This window comes from Trachemys scripta, chromosome 1 (assembly GCF_013100865.1).
Source record: "Trachemys scripta elegans isolate TJP31775 chromosome 1, CAS_Tse_1.0, whole genome shotgun sequence".
Lineage (NCBI taxonomy): Eukaryota > Metazoa > Chordata > Testudines > Emydidae > Trachemys > Trachemys scripta.
This window is the reverse complement of record NC_048298.1, coordinates 295,629,759-295,645,842: the sequence shown is the minus strand read 5'-3', so window position 1 is coordinate 295,645,842 and position 16,084 is coordinate 295,629,759.

Genomic DNA, 16,084 nt, shown 5'->3' with positions numbered 1-16,084 from the left:
TTTATTCTCCATAAGGATCGTCCTTGTTGGTAATGAGAGGGCTTATTTAAAATGTTCTCTTAGCTTTAACTTAAACATATAATGAGAAATCAGGATTTTATTCAGAGGCATTACTTTAAAAGCAAGTCCATAATAAGACAATATTTTGAATCCAGAATCCAGCAAGCTCTTGATGGCAAGCAAAGGAGAATGATGCAAGGTATATATATTCTTTTGAGTTTGTAAAAATAGACAAGGATGAGTGCTGTTCAGTAGCTTCAGTTAAACAGAATACAGTTCAGCTGTGTACAGCTTAGGTATATGTATATGAACACTTGCAGATAGTACTTGAAACAAAATCTGTATCTGAGGGATTCCTCACTGTACTCTGATGTTTCTCTTTCTCTGGCTTCCCACTTACGAGTAATTACAGGCTCAACCTCCTTGCTTTCTGGCTGCAGAGAATGCAGTCTCTCCTCCCCCAGCTCCCTCTGCTGTTGGAAACAATCACCCCAGTTCAGATGACAATCATCAGAGAACAACTAAAGCCATATAACACAAGAAGAACGAGGAGTACTTGTGGCACCCTTAGACGAACAAATTTATTTGGGCATAAGCTTTCGTGGGCTAAAACCCATTTCATCAGATGCATGGAGTGGAAAATACAGTCAGAAGAATATATATATACAGAGAACATGAAAAGATGGGTGTTGCCATACAAAATCTAACGAGACAAATCAATCAAGCTGGGCTATTATCAGCAGGAGAAAAAAAACTTTTGTAGTGATAATCAGGATGGCCCATTTCAAACAGTTGACAAGAAGGTGTGAGTAACAGTGTGGGGGGTGGAGGAAATTAGCATAGGGAAATAGTTTTTAGTTTGTGTAATGACCCATCCACTCCCAGTCTTTAGTCAAGCCTAATTTAATAGCGTCCAGTTTGCAAATTAATTCCAGTTCTGCAGTTTCTCGTTGGAGTCTGTTTTTTGAAGGTTTTTTGTTGAAGAATTGCGACTTTTAGGTCTATAATTGAGTGTCTAGGGAGGTTGAAGTGTTCTCAAGCTGGTTTTTGAATGTTATAATTCTTGACGGCTGATTTGTATCCACTTATTCTCTTGTGTAGAGACTGTCCGGTTTGGCCAGTGTACATGGCACAGGGGCATTGCTGGCACATGATGACATATATCACATTGGTAGATGTGCAGGTGAATGAGCCCCTGGTAGTGTGGCTGATGTGATTAGGTCCTATGATGGTGTCCCTTGAATAGATATGTGGACAGAGTTGGCAACAGGCTTTGTTGCAAGGATAGGTTCCTGGGTTAGTGTTTTTGTTGTGAGGTTGCTGGTGAGTATTTGCTTCAGGTTGGGGGGCTGTCTGTAAGCGAGGATTGGCCTGTCTCCCAAGATCTGTGAGTGAGGGATCGTCCTTCAGGATAGGTTGTAGATCCCTGATGATGCACTGGAGAGGTTTTAGTTGGGAGCTGAAGGTGATGGCTAGTGGTGTTCTGTTACTTTCTTTGTTGGGCCTGTCATGTAGTAGGTGACTTCTGGGTACTTTTCAGGCTTTGTCAATCTGTTTTTTCACTTCAGCAGGTGGTATTATCAACTGTTTGAAATGGGCCATCCTGATTATCACTACAAAAGTTTTTTTTCTCCTGCTAATAATAGCCCACCTTAATTGATTTGTCTCGTTAGAGTTTGTATGGCAACCCCCATCTTTTATGTTCTCTCTGTGTGTGTGTGTATGTATATATACACACACATACAGATTATAATCTTCCTACTGTATTTTCCACTCCATGCATCTGATGAAGTGGGTTTTAGCCCATGAAAGCTTATGCCCAAATAAGGCTAAGGTGCCACAAGTACTCCTTGTTGTTTCTGCTGATACAGACTAACACGGCTACGACTCTGAAACATCTAACACAAGAGTGGCTAGAGCCAGATCTTGCTGATTTTTTTAAGTTGTACTTTATTAAGGTGCTTTGGATATAGATGAACTCTCTTTGCTGGATGTGTATTATTGATTCACCTACCTTGATTAGAGAATTCCAGCTCATTGTATGGACTGAAGAGCTGTCTAACTTCTCTGACTTCTTTAAGTGCTATACTTTGCGTCCTCTGAGGCAATATTGTTTTCTGTGTTTCTACAGTAATAGTCATCTGTGCATCACAATAGATGTCTCTAAACCTAAGGAAATAGTGCACCATGGGGAACTATTTTTCCTTCAGCCATGGAAGGGCACCACTGTCAATAGACTGAGCTAAATCTTGCAACTAATTAATACTTTCTAACAAATACCAATATGTCCCACACCTACAGTGGAGATCTGCAGTAGTAGGGACAAAATTTTCAACTCAGGTTCTTATAATGTACCCATGAGCAGAGTATCTGGGCACCTTTCAGTGATCTGCTGCTGCTTACGCAATCCTCTAAACAACATAAAACACCTCACTCAAAACTAATCCCTGGAATCATTTTACTCAGATTCCTGCTCACTGTTTTGAAAACTACAACTAAGAACAATGACATATGTTTGAATGTAGACCATATAAGGGAAGTCAGGTTTTAAATCCAGTCCCATGGATCCCTAGGTAGTGGTCCAATCACAGTGACCACTCACCAGCTTACCTGAATGGTTGTAGAAAGGAGTCAGTGAAGCTGACAATAGTGGACCACCTCACAAAGATGGCACACTTCATTTCCTGTACTGGCCTAGTCTTCTCCCATGAAACCACCCAGAGCTAGGTGGACCAAGTTGTCTATCTCCATGGCCTCCCAGAGTGCATTGTCTCTGACCACTGTGCACAATTTATCTCCTGCTTCTGGTGAGAAACTCTCCAGATTTTGGGCATCCAGTCCTGCCTCATTTCTGCCTATCACCTTCAAAGAAATGGTCAAGCAGAGAGAACCAACCAGATGCTGGAGCAGTATCTTCAGTGCTACATAAACTTACACCAGAACAACTGGTCCTTGCCGTTACCTCAGGTACAATTTGCATACAATAATATAGAACATGCATCTACAGGGCAAAGCCCTTTATTTTGAACTGTGGGTTCCATCATCAGTTCTACCTGGAGATACCCACAAACCAGCAGCCCTGGACTGGCTAAAACAGATATATCAAACCCAAGATGACGTAAAAGTTCACCTGAAGGATGCTAAGAAGATCTACAAACAATAGGCAGAAAGTTGATGCCCAGAAAGGCACATCCTGACAGTAGGATGGAAGGTATGGCTTTCGACAAAAAACCTACACTCAAACCGGCCATCTTATAAATTGAACTACCAGTTCTTTGGCCCCTACCAAGTTCTCCAGAAAATTAACCAGTCACCTTTGATCTCAACTTGTCTGATTCTCTCTGAATACACCCAGTTTTCCATATATCACTCCTGAAGCACCACTTTCAGGATCCATTCCTTTACTGCTTACAGCCATCCCACTCGTTGCTTGTGCATGTTCAAGACCATGATGAGAATATCATCCATGAGATCCATGATGCCAGAATGTGACTGGGTAGACTCTGGTATCTTGTGGATTGGGAAGGCTACAATCCTGAATGCACTCCTGGGAACCAGCGGAGAATGTCCATGCTTCTGACCTGGTAAATACCTTCCACTACTGCCCAGAGGGGGCACTAGATGAGGGGGTGATGTGAGGGCCTGCAGGCCCCCAGGCAGTGCTCCAACTATGGCCACCACCCAGCAGCTCACCTGAGTGACTGAAGAAGCGGACGAGTGAAGCTCTAGCTTGCAAAGGGCCCTGCCCACAAAATTCCTGATTGAGGGACACATCCATTCTCACTGACTGGCTCAAAAGTTCTACTTAAACCAGAAGGAGGCATACGAAGATGTCTGAGTAACTTGAGGAATTCCTGGCTGGCTGCTATTATGGATTGTGCCTACTTGCCTGACTTCTGGTTCCTGCCTCTCAGCCTATTCGTGTCCTCTTTATCCCAACCCCGTATCTTTTCCCAGGTCCTGCTTTCCTACCTCACTCCAGGTGCCTGCACCTATGCCATACTACTGACTCTGGCTCTGATCTTTGGCTTGGCAACTGACTCTGACCCCAGTTCCAGGTTGTGACATTAAGCCAAAAAGGGTTAAGTGACTTGCAGGCTAAATGATCCAAATTCAACCTTTAGAGACATGTTAGAGAAGTATGTAAATGGTAATTAAGGCCATTTCATGTTAGATAGACAAGAGATTTAAAATGCAAACCTGTATTGTTAGAATATTAGAAGTAATATTAATTGTATGTGTTTACTCATATCTTGTTAGATGTTAACCACGTAAACAGACAGTTCCTGTCTGTTACTATATCTATTGATTCAGAGATCAAAAGGGAATATTAACATTTAGATGAAACTTGGGGTGTAATAATGTCATTGTCTATATTTCTCTTTGAAGTTGGTAGTGAACATAAGAACAGCCGTACTGGGTCAGACCGAAGGTCCATCTAGCCCAGTATCCTGTCTACTGGCAGTGGCCAATGCCAGGTGCCCCAGAGGGAATGAACCTAACAGGTAACGATCAAGTGATCTCTCTCTCCTGCCATCCATCTCCACCCTCTGACAAACAGAGGCTAGGGACACCATTCCTTACCCATCCTGGCTAATAGCCATTAATGGACTTAACCTCCATGAATTTATCTAGTTCTCTTTTAAACCCTGTTATAGTCCTAGCCTTCACAACTGCCTCAGGCAAGGAGTTCCACAAGTTGACTGTGTGCTGTGTGAAGAAGAACTTCCTTTTATTTGTTTTAAACCTGCTGCCTATTAATTTCATTTGGTGACTCCTAGTTCTAGTATTATGGGAATAAGTAAATAACTTTTCCTTATCTACTTTCTCCACATCATTCATGATTTTATATACCTCTATCATATCCCCCCTTAGTCTCCTCTTTTTGAAGCTGAAAAGTCCTAGCCTCTTTAATCTCTCCTCATATGGGACCCGTTCCAAACCCCTAATCATTTTAGTTGCCCTTCTCTGAACCTTTACTAGTGCCAGTATATCTTTTTTGAGATGAGGAGACCACATCTGTATGCACAATTCAAGATGTGGACATACCATCGATTTATATAAGGGCAATAGTATAGTCTCCTTCTTATTCTCTATCCCCTTTTTAATGATTCCTAACATCCTGTTTGCTTTTTTGACTGCTGTTGCACACTGCATAGACATCTTCAGAGAACTATCCACGATGACTCCAAGATCTTTTTCCTGATTTGTTGTAGCTAAATTAGCCCCCATCATATTGTATGTATACTTGGGGTTATTTTTTCCAATGTGCATTACTTTACATTTATCCACATTAAATTTCATTTGCCATTTTGATGCCCAATCACTTAGTTTTGTGAGATCTTTTTGAAGTTCTTCACAGTCTACTTTGGTCTTAACTATCTTGAGCAGTTTAGTATCATCTGCAAACTTTGCCACTTCACTTTTTACCCCTTTCTCCAAATCATTTATGAATAAGTTGAATAGGATTGGTCCTAGGACTGACCCTTGGGCAACATCACTAGTTACCCCTCTCCATTCTGAGAATTTACCATTTAGTCCTACCCTTTGTGCCCTGTCTTTTAACCAGTTCTCAATCCATGAAAGGACCTTCCCTTTTATCCCATGACAACTTAATTTACGTAAGAGCCTTTGGTGAGGGACCTTGTCAAAGACTTTCTGGAAATCTAAGTACACTATGTCCACTGGATCCCCCTTGTCCACATATTTGTTGACCCCTTCAAAAAACTCTAATAGATTAGTAAGACATGATTTCCCTTTACAGAAACTGTGACTTTTGCCCAACAATTTATGTTCTTCTATGTGTCTGACAATTTTATTCTTTACTATTATTTTGATTAATTTGCCCGGTACTGACGTTAGACTTACCGGTCTGTAATTGCCGGGATCACTTCTAGAGCCCTTTTTAAATATTGGCATTACTTTAGCTATCTTCCAGTCGTTGGGTACAGAAGCCGATTTAAAGGACAGGTTACAAACCCTAGTTAATAGTTCTGCAACTTCACTATCTATGAACTGCTGAACAGATAATTACCTTATGCTGATGAATGCAACTAGTTACCTGTGTATACATAGGAAATAGGTAGCTCTACTTCAAAGCCGCTATTCTTCACCCAAGGAATACCTGCTGTCAAGAAGCTATTATAGCCTGCCAGTGATCTGTAAAAGGAACGCTTTGGCCCTGATCCTGTTACCTCAGATCTGCTTAAGCTTCATCAGGGGAAGTTTGAGTCACAAGACTGAGGTCTCCAGTTCCATTCTGGATTGCCCTGATATTGGACATTGGACATAACCTAATGAACTGATTCTGGAAAGGACTCCTTGCAACTCTAAAACTCACCAGCTCTACTATGAAAATACCGAAGAACTATATTCATATTTGTCTACTGATCTTTTAACCAATACTCTCTTTTCTTTTTTAATAAATTTCAGTTTAGTTAATAAGAATTGGCTGTAAGTGTATATTTGGGTAAGATCTGAAATAGTAATTGACCTGGTGGCTGATATGTCTGATCCTTTGGGAATGGTAGAACCTTTTTATATGATCGACAAGTTTCAGTAATACTCATCATATTTGATTTGGATATCTGTATGGGAGCCCATAAGACAATCCAGCCTAAGGGAACTGTATTTTTGGTTTCTGGATAACCAGTGAGGTATCGTAGAAGCTTTGTTGCTGGATTGGTAAATTTAAGTATTAGAATAACTGCCAGTTTTGGGGATTGTCTGTCCCATTCTTTGCAATTTGCCCTAACTGAGCAATCTCAGCATGGTCCCCCTGGAATCCTGGTCACACAGTCACCTGACTCTAACCATGAGGCACGACTGCCCATGCCCCACTCCCTACAGAGGATGCCATGAAAGCTGAATATCTGATCCAAAATGATAGGGGAAAACATGACCTTAAATTGTTCAGGGACTTGGAGAAGCGATAAAGTCAAGTCACTGCTTAAATCCAGCCCAGATTGTCACTGACTGAAAGCTGTTTGCATCTGTTAGCTGTTCAAGGGCCTATGTGAAATGGACTGGTGGTCTTAGTGCAGTTCCTACTGGAGAGGGGTCAGCATCACAAATCCCCAAGCATAGCTGTGACTAAGTGGTGCCCTTATTGGTAGCTAAAGAACAGAGGTTAAAGCTTGAATGGGCATGGAGACTGAGCTCACATCCCTAGAGGGGGCCCTTCTAGGTCAGAGCAGAATCTCATAGCAGGCAATCTGGGGAAGCCAGCATTGCTACTGCCCATATTATACTTGCTCTGTACATAGAGGACATTACTCCCACCCAGTCAATCCAGCATGTTCCTGTGCACTTTGTTTGCTTTAAAAACAAACACACAAAGAAACAAGCCTTCTTTGACAGGGTTACTGGCCTGCTGGATGCAGGGAAGCAGTAGACATGAGATTTCTTGTTTTTTGTTTTTGTAGTGAGGCTTTTGACACACTCGCATGGCATCCCCATAAGCAAACTAGAAAATGTGGTCTAGATGAAATTACTGTCAGGGGATGCACAACAGGTTGAAAGGCCGCAGTCAAAGAATAGTTATCAAGGGTTCGCTGTCAAACTGTGAGGCAAATCTAGTGGGGTCTTGCAGGAGTCAGTCCTGGGTCTGGTACTAGTCAATATTTTCATCAATGACTTGGATAATGAAATGGAAAGTATGCTTATAAAATTTGTGGATAACACCAAGCTGGGATCAGATGCAAACTCTTTGGAGGGCAAGATTAGAATTACAAATGACCTTTACAAATTAGAGAACTGGTCTGAAATCAATAAAATGAAATTGAATAGAGATATGTGCAAAGTACTGCACTTACGAAGGAAAAATCAACTGTACAACTACAAATTGGGGAATTACTGGCTAGGTGGTAGTACTGCTGAAAAGAATCTGGGGATTATAGTGGATCACAAGCTGTATGAGAGTTAATAGTGTGATGCAGTTGCAAAAAAAAGGCTAATCTCATTCTGGGATGTATTAACAGGAGTGTCATATGTAAGATAAAGGAGATAATTTTCCTGCTTTATGCGGCACTGGTGAGGCCTTACCTGGAGTATTGTGTCCAGTTCTGGGTGCCAAACTTTAGAAAAGATGTGGATAAATTGGAGACAGTCCAGAAGAGAGCTACAAAACTCATTAAAGATTTAGAAAACCTGACCTATGAAGAAAGGTTAAAAAAAGTGGCATGTTTGGTCTTGAAAAAAGAAGATTGAGGGGGGACTTGATAAGTCTTCAAATATGTTAAGGGCTGTTATAAAGAGGGTAGTGATCAATTGTTCTCCATGTCCACTGAAGGTAGGACAAGAAGTAATGGGCTTAAATCTGCAGCAATGGAGATTTAGGTTAGATATGAGGAAAAAATTTCTAACTATAAATGTAGTTAAGTTCTGGGGTAAGCTTCCAAGGGAGGTTGCAGAATCCCCATCATTATTGATTGTTTTGTTTTGTTTTGTTTTTTTAAGAACAGATTGGACAAAAACCTGTCAGGGATGATCTAGGTTTACTTGGTCCTGTCTTAGTGCAGAGAGTTGGACTTGATGACTTCTTGAGGTCCTTTCCAGCCCTACATTTCTAGGATTCTAATTCTGTGGTTGTTTAGAAATGGAGAAATTTAATCTGCCCTTCGTTGCTTAAATAATCTTAAGAATCACTGGCAAATCATAAAGGTTCTTTAACTACTGTCAATAGCTTTTTGTAGCAATGGCACATTGTAAATGACAAGATTTTGATGAGCAGTCTCTGCAATTATTTCTTCATATGAGTGCTGGTAGTTCCCATCCCCAGTGCTATAGCTTAGTCTTTAAAGAAAAAACATGATCTACAGTGTAATACTGGCTTCACAAATTCCAGTTGTGACTCAGCTGTTTAGTAGCTGTGCTGGAATGAAGTGCAATGGGGTTATATATATTTAATGTCTGCTATATACATCTGAGAATTCTTTGGAAAATGGTCCTCTGGCTTTCCTACAGGGTTACAATTTACTACATAGGATGCAGTTGCTGTGGTTTAGGGCTGGGAGAGCAGTCTCTCGCAGTGGTAAAATAACTGACATCTATAAAATATAAGAGGTTATTCAAATGACTTTCAGAAGCATAGATCATCATCATATTTCTTTCTCCATTCTGGTTTCCCCTCTTCATGCAAAAAGCACCTTTATATAGACCACAGAAAGGAACTAACTGTGGCAGATGTTGTAGCGTTGCCATAATATCAGGTGACAGTTTCATAATTATGAGAAACATATATGCTATTTGTACCATGAAAGTTAGTGCAATCAGTGTAACTGGGTTATCCAGATTATGTCCCAAAGGCCCACATGCAGAAGTGACCCTTGGTGGGCAGCTCTCACCTATCCCATACAGAAGGGACAAAAGCTACTGAAATGTCACCAACCGCTCTCTTTCCTGGACTCCTGCTCTCCTAGGTATGTCTACACTGCAGTTAAAAATCCACAGCTGCTCCGTGCTAGCTGACTTGGGCTCAGGGAGATATGGGCTGTTTAACTGCAATGTAGACATTCAGGCTCATGCTACAGTTTGGGCTTTAGGACCCTGTGAGGTAAGAGGGTCCCAGAGCTTGGGCTGCAGCCCAAGCCCAAATGTCTACATCACAATTAAACAGCCCCTTAGCCCAAGCCCTGTTAGCCCAAGTCAGCTGGCAGGGGCCAGTCATGAGTTTTTAACTGCAGTGTAGACCTACCCTAAGGGGCTGGGCTTCATATGGGGGAAAGTAGCTAATTCCAATTGGGTGGCTCAGTATGGGACTTTCCTCCCCTCTAGCCCCTTCTGTGTGTGTTAGGACAGAGAGGGGTCAATCTGTCCTTGGGTGCATAATACAGGGGTGTGGGGCCAGTTAATGGCTAAGACTGGGAGTCAGGACTCCTCGATTTTATTCTTTGCTCTTTTATTTGCTTGCTTTGCCACTTTGCGTCAGTCACTAAGGCCAACACTTTCAAACCTCGCTGCCTAAAGTTAGGGTCCTAAACCCATCCCTCGGCACATAAATAAAAGTGGCCTGATTTTCAAACGTGTTGAGTAATGGAAGCAATGTGGGGGCTGAGGTTGCTCAACATCTCTGAAAATCAGGTCACATTTAGGTGCCTAAAAATAGATCTAAATCCATATCTCTCAGAAACCCAAATTTGAAAATGTTGGCCTTAGTAGCTGTGTGCCTCAGTTTACCCATCTATAAAATGGGGCTAACTATACCACCCTGGGGATGTTGTGCAGATTTAGGATCTCCAGACCAGACAACGTGACATGTACATCATGCTTTTTGAGTGGCTCACAAGCAAGAATATCAACCTCAGGGCAGACTGTTAAGAAGCAGGGCACAAACCCCAAACTGGCTGTGAGTTCTATACAGGGCCGGCTCCAGGGTTTTTGCCGCCCCAAGCGGCGCAAAAAAAAAAAAAAAAAGCCGCGATCGTGATCTGCGGTGGCAATTCGGCGGGAGATCCTTCGCTCCGAGCGGGAGTGAGGGACTGTCCGCCGAATTGCCGCCGAATAGCTGGATGTGCCGCCCCTCTCCGGAGTGGCCGCCCCAAGCACCTGCTTGGCAAGCTGGTGCCTGGAGCCGGCCCTGGTTCTATACCTAGATTACACCAACCAAGTAACAAATGCAAACTCCTCAGGCACTATACAGCCTTAATGTGGAATCACAGACAATCTCCTTGGGCACTCCAAACTAACTTGCCACCCAGGCAAGTTTCACTCTTTGAGAGACAAGATGAGTGAGGTAATATCTTTTATTGGACCAACTTCTGTTGGTGAGAGAGACAAACTTTCAAGCTTACACAGAACTCTTCTTCAGGTCTGGGAAACGTACATCTGTGCTAGATGGTCACTTTACACCAAAGTTCACAAGATATTTTGGTTACTCCCAGTCTCCAAAGACCAGACCAGTCATTTTGCACTTAGATCTCACAACAAAGACAATGCTTGTAACCAATCCTATAGTAAACTAACTAAGGATTTATTAACCAAGCAAAAGAAATGAGTTATTTACAAGGTTCAAACAGGTAAATGTACATACATAAATGAGTTGCAGTATTAGGATTCAGATGGCGATAGGGCTGCTGAAATATGCCTGTAAAACCTTTAGCGCTAACTCAAGTTAATCCCGCTTATATTTAGGAATATTTGCACCTTAGAGTCCAAAGAGCATAAAAAGACCCTAATTCCTTGTGGTCAGGGATTTTTATCCCCATCTCTCTAGAGCCCAAAGTGATGGGCTGAGTGTGTCTGCACATCTCCCTTTCATGGGTGTGGCAGGAGCAATCAATGAAATCCTTGTTCTTTGATGGCTTACAATGGCCCATTTGGATTCAATAGGCCTTCCTGAAGAGCTGGAGATAACCCATCCTCATGGGTGCAAGCCAGTATTTTACACTCTGTGATGTTTCATTCTTGACTGGATTTACAGTTTCAGAGCAAACGGTTTTACAGTTACAGAACAAGCACTTGAGTATTATCTTATAGCATGGGATACCAATACTGTAAGTGAGACTAATTCATGCAGCAATTTGCAAGCATTTCAGAAAGTCTGAACACTAATACATTGCTGCGAGTCTAATACCTATTTTAGCAATACTACCACACAGGTGAATCAGACTTGTTTCCAGCTATACTTTTGATAGTCTTCACTTGGGGCCTGGGGACCTTGGAATGAGCTGGCACATGGTCTGCCAGTGTCACAGTATATGCACATTGTTCTCATACAGTTATACTAAGGCCTTTAAATAGTCATGCCTTTGAGACTTCTGAGCTCAGGGAATCTGTCCGTTCAAGTTGGAAACTATGACTGCTTGTAAGTGTGGATTCTAAATGTTAGCCTAAGTAGCTAATTGGTCATTTTAGGTGACATTTTCATAGGAGTCTAAGAGAACTAGACACCAAACTCCCACTAACAGGAATGATAGTGCCTAACTCAGTTAGGCTTCTGTGAAAATCCCATTTTTAATTAATTATTGTTAATTTTATTAACTTTTATGTTCCATTTTAAAGTCATCTTTGATTCAAACTGAAAATGAGGCTTTATGAACAAGATGTCATTGCTAATTTTGTCCCAATTCTGCCAGCCTTACCTTGAGTACTACCTCCAAGACTATGTCTAGATTTGGAGCTAGGGGTGTGATTCCTACCTTCCATAGACATACTTGCACATCCCTAGCTCCAAGCATAGACATAGACCAAAACTAAATGTAGCAGAATTGGGACAAAATTAGCAGACACATTTGACCATAAGGCCTTCTTCAGGCTCTATCTATAAAGGAAGAAACATAGGTTAGTTAGTATATCTTTCAGCATAGCTTTCAGACAAACCTTTTATTCCATTAGCTGCCTTAATGCTGATACAGCATTCACCATTTGTTTGGTTCATAGAGTAGATTTTAATGTGTTTGCTATGGCAGGTACTTTTAAAATAGCTTCTTTCTCCCGGGGGAGGAGGGAGAAAAGATCATTTTAAGGGCAAAAGTTGACAGATGTGACTGTCAGTTTTAACCCACAAAAGATCAGGGGTATTTTGAATTCAATTCATCACAGCAGGAGCTAGTGCAGTCTAGTAATAGAATTTTAAATTGGGAACTTGGAGACTTCTGCTCATCAGGAATAATGTAGTTGTAGTTTATGAATATTGATTCTGGGTCTCCCTCCTCTCAATAGGAATTGAGGGCATGTGATCTAGATTTCCAAACAAAATATTTTTAAGGTGGAACAGAATACTTTGCGGTAAATTCGTCTGCTTAAAAATAACTTGCCTGGAAAATAACTCCATAATTTTTGCTAATAAATATGCTAAGTGGACCATGGGCAGAATTATATAAAAAGGAGAGAAAAAATTAAAGCAACCCTGACTAAATATCCTCTTGAAGAGATACTTTTGAACTAAAAAATGTATGGGTAAATCATTATCATTCATTGTACTTTAAACTCAGCACTTCCGAGGTTTTTATAATTAATCACATGATTAGCAGCTCTGTTGTAGAAAGCTATTTTTATATCAATCTGAATCAGATATCTTGGGGTTTGTAACACACAACAAGCAACTTCATGGTATGTCTATATCTTGCAACCAAAATTTCACTGATGAAAAGGTCAGATCTAATAAGCTGCTTCAGCAGAAAGTAGGAAAACAAAGATCAGATCTGTCACTGCATTAATAAATGTCAGGAATACTTTTATTAAGATCTGCTATGACCTATGGAGGCTTTGTTAGATCAGGCGAAGAAAGAAGAGCTGTATGTATCTTTCACAACCACTTTAAACATATGGGTCCAAATTCTGCTCAGACTTACGTCATGTGCAACCTTGTTGTCTCCAGTGAAAATCAGTGCAATTTGGCCCACTGTGCTCTGCTTTTGTGTGAATCCTCATTGCAAATTATTTAAGTGCTGCTGACTACAGACAAGATTTCTAAATCTGGTGCCTAAAGTTCAGCTACTAGATCCACATTCAGCACATATATAAATGGCATGATTTTCAAAAGCACCATTGAAGTCAATGGAAACAGTGGGTGCTCAGAATCTCTGAAAATCAGGTGACTTAGACTCCTAAGTCTTTAACTACTAAAATCTTAACTTTAAGCACCCATTTTTGAAAATCTTGGCCTATATATTTGGTGCTGTACAAGACACAAAGGTAAGCCTTGTCCAAAGGATTTTACAGTCTAAAAGAGAACCAGGATGTACTGCGGGAGAGATCTTATCACACTTTAAGGGTATGTTTCTTTTTCTGAAGCCGCTTGGGTCCCTGTAATGGGCCAGATCTGCAGCTGGTATAAATCAGCGTAGTGCCAGTGGCTTCAACATAGTGATTCAGGCTTACACCGGATAAGGTTAGAAATAGTTTGTTCTGTTCGGAGGGAAAGCAGGGAATGAGGATTTAAAAATATTGCCCTAGTCAGTTTTTGAAGAGCAGGTTCTTAAATGATCTGTTTTTATCTTGAGGAGAAGAGAAAGGGAATGGAGCAACCTTTCCTTTTGCACCAAGAGCGTAAATCTGTCTAACTCTACCCTTTGTGCATATGTCCCAGTCTCAGGAGACTTGCAAATTAATTTGAGGTGACCACATCCTTAGGAAGGTAGAATTGGAACAAGCGATCCACCTAGTTCAGTATCCTGCCTGACAATATTGAGTGCCAGACGCTTCAGAGGAAGGTGCAAGAAATCCCCTAGTGAACCGCTACCCATAGGGGAAATTTCTTCCTGGCCCCCATCCACTGCTAGATGAATTATACAAACAGAAATATTTTGTTAGTAGGACTATCTAATATAACTGTGGATGTGCTCATTATCCATATAGATGAGATCTTGGCCCCAATGATATCTTGTGGCAATGAAGTCCGCAGGTTAATAATGTACTGTGCAAGAATATTTCCTTTTATATTTTCTTGGACAGTTCTTCAAATGTAAACAGCATTCATTATCCTTCAGAATACCAACTCAAGTAGGGTTTCACTGAGAAATCTGCGTAAAATCCAAACATCAACAGCTCTCTATGTATAAAGATCCATTGGAACTGAAATCTGCTAACAGAAGAGCTTTAACTAATGGGCTAATTCAAATACTGATTCCACCATTTAGAGCTGGGTGATTATTCTGATCACTGGCAGCTAAAAAAAAAGTTTCATCCTGAATTAAAGCGGCAAATTCTGAAAATATTTGGCAAATCAAACAAAATGGCTGAAGGAGGAGCCTCCCTTATAACCTTTTGCTCACTGACTGAGGCACTTCCTCAGGATATGGGAGATCTAGGTTCAATTCCCCCCCTGCGTGATAGAGAGCAAGGATTTGAACCTGGATTTCCCACTTTGAAGGAGAGGGCTCTAGCCACAGGGTGGTGTGGGGAAGGTCTTCTGTTGAAGGTGTTCCATGGTGTATAAAATACTTGAATAGTCATTGGGTCAGAAAGAGCATGTGAGATTGACTCTATAGCTTGGTAGGGCACTCAGCTGGGAGGGGGTGATCTCTGTTCAAATCCTTGCTCCAAATCAGGCAGAGAGGGGACTTGATTCTAAGTCTCCCCCCTCTCAGGTGTGCAACATACTCACTAGGCTAAAGGTTATAAGGGAGGCAGTGGTGGGAGCCAGCTCTCCCTCAGCTCCCATTTTGTGAATGGTACCTAAGACCCTCCTCAAAAAAGTTCTTTGGCCAAATATAGTGGGTGAATTTGTGTCAAATTCACAAATAGTTACAGGTCAAATGAAACTGCATTTTTCAGTGAATAAACTATTTGAAAAATTTCACCTAGTGCTCCCACCATTAGCTCTGAGTTTGAATCAGAACTGTGACGCGGAACACCCAGAAATTGGGGGAGGAACAGTTCAGAATCCAAACCCTGATCTCAATTTTGCACTCAGCTCCTATGAGTGAGAACAAAAGCACCTATCCAAACAACTCTGAACTTTGGGAGGGGATTTTCAGACGCTGGATCTGCAATTTGTGAGTGGAAGGTAAAATCATAGCCCTGAGGGGTGGTTTAAAACTTTGCTGTGTTTGCTGCTCAGAGTGGCTTCTCTACTCTCACTTCAGGGTATGGATCCTGAGTTCTGTGCCTGGTTCCTCCAATTTTTCAAAGTTGCTGAGGATCTGCAGTTCCCACTGAAGTCAGAACTGTGGTTAAAATCCTGGTGGGCACTGTTCACTAGAGATTTTTGCACCTTAGCTGCCACCAGTGAAGCTGCATCCTTTACTGCAATAGTGGAAAATTTTAAGATATGATAATATAGGCAATGCCCCTGTTTCTGATCCGTGATGTCACACTCTGGCAGTGAAACCAGGATATCTGCTGCTCAGATTTTTCAGGATCTTAATGAGATAACGCTGTCAAAATCCCTTTTAGCTAAACCTGTGCAGGTCACCATTAGGAGACAGAAAATATTACACACGCACACACATGCGCTCGCACACACACACACCTACAAATGTTTATTTTTATACTGCTGATGGAACCAACAAAGCTAATCTTTTCCATTCTCTCTGTGCCCTGGCACTGTGCTATCATTGATTATATCGGCAGGAATGCGCACAAGCTGTGGAAACGTAGCTGTACATTAGCAAGCTGTATGCATTGTTTCTCTTGTGTAAAA